Source organism: Elephantulus edwardii, unplaced genomic scaffold, assembly GCF_000299155.1.
Source record: "Elephantulus edwardii isolate Elephantulus edwardi_28Jun2011 unplaced genomic scaffold, EleEdw1.0 scaffold00131, whole genome shotgun sequence".
Taxonomy (NCBI): domain Eukaryota; kingdom Metazoa; phylum Chordata; class Mammalia; order Macroscelidea; family Macroscelididae; genus Elephantulus; species Elephantulus edwardii.
The window spans coordinates 1,734,674-1,736,469 of record NW_006399881.1 but is presented as its reverse complement, the minus strand read 5'-3'; the positions used below and the strand labels follow the sequence as shown (position 1 = coordinate 1,736,469).

At 44.4% G+C, this 1,796-nt stretch overlaps 1 pseudogene; it reads right to left on the bottom strand.

The window, feature by feature from the left end:
* Window positions 1-280: 280 nt before the first annotated feature.
* Window positions 281-577, bottom strand: LOC102855944 (annotated as a pseudogene).
* Window positions 578-1,796: the final 1,219 nt, after the last annotated feature.

Genomic DNA, 1,796 nt, shown 5'->3' with positions numbered 1-1,796 from the left:
GGTTTCAAGGCCAGGGTTCCCACCACAGGGTGTGGGGTCCAGGGCCGTAGTTCTGGGCATGAGGTGTCAGGACTGGGGCTCCCTGAATGGGGACAAGGGCCAGAGTTCTGAGCATGGGGCATCCATGCTGGGGCTAGAGTTCCCAGGGCAGGCGGGCAGCAATGGCACTAGAAATCTGGACTCACACTAAGAAAAATTTTTTTTTCCTTCAGAGATACATAAAAAGGCTTTATTTGCAGTAAGGGGACTCAACCGAACAAGCCAAAGCCCATGTCATCATCTAACTACTTCTTCTCTTTTCCTCTGCTGCAGCTGGGGCAGAGACGGCAGCAGGTGCTGCAGAGCCAGGGGCAGTGGAGACGGCCACAACACCACCAGCAGGAATGCTGGCAAGTTTACCAATACCCTGGGCAATGATGTCTTCAATGTTCTTCCCACTTAGCTCACTGATGACCTTGTTGAGCTGGTCGATGTTGGCCTCCATGCCCAGGCTGTCCAGAATATTCTTGATGTCCTTGGCACTGGGGGAGGAATTGCCCCGAAGGGCGGCCAGGAGATAGTAGGTGACGTAACACATCTCAGCGGTGGCGGCGGACAGGCCTCGCGCATGCGACCTCGGTGGCAGGGACAGAAAAGACTAAGACATTTTTAAGGCAAGTACCTACTTAATTGACTGGATAGAAGTGTATAGAAGTGATGCAACATAGAACCAATGTTGTATAGAAGTAACTCACACTATTTTTCATTCACATTATGTTTCATACTATCATTCTCATACATTATATTTTATAAAATCAATCACCATTGGACCTTGCCCATCATTACCCAGTCTTTTCACCCGGACCTTTCCCATTTGCTCCCCCTCTTCTACCCACCAAACTGTGCAGCCCTGTGGTTACACACCTACCTATCCTCACCCACTTCACTCCCCTTTTCCTCCCCATGATTTTCTGTACATGTTTTACTAGTTATCCTCCTATTTTTACAATAATGATCTTATGCATTATTTGTCCTTATTAGCCTGCCTTGGTTCACTATCATAATGCTCTCCAGCCTCTCCCAAGTTATGTAGTATTTTTATAAATCATTGCTACTGAATTCTACATAGTATTACATTGTATGAATATACCACAATTTCTCAATCCATTCAATTGTGATTGGACATTTGGGCTGTTTTCATGTTCTTGTGATGGTGAATAGATGGTGCTATGAATATTGGTGTACAAATCTCCTTTTGTGTCTCACTTCTAACTTCCCTGGGTTATATTCCTAGTAATAGAATAGCTGGACAATATGGAGTTTCTATGTTCAACTTTTTGAGGAAATGGCAGACTTCCTTCCAGAGAATTCCCACCTTTCTACATCCTTTCCAACATTTATTGCTTGGTACCCTACTAAACTGCCTCTGTTACTGGGGTGAGATGTTAAAATGGTATAGGCCTTATTTATCAATGGACAAATATAGGTTCCTTGGTATTTTCTACAGTAGAAGCTAATAATATTTTCAGACCATTTATAGCATCTTTAAAACCTCATGGAGGGTCACTTATGAGTTGGTTACAACCCAACAGCAATGAGTTTGAATTCTGAATTTATTCTCTGTCTTGGCACCAGCAGCCAGGAAATTAAAAGGCGCATTGCCATGAGAAAGTCTGCTGTTGGGGACCTCTCCAAGGTACTGAAGAGCAATGGTGTCTCTCTGGAGACTAAGGTGCATCTGATACAGGCCATGGTCTTCGCAATCATTTGTTATGCATCAGAGAGTTGGACAATGACCAAGGAGGATAGAAGGAGAA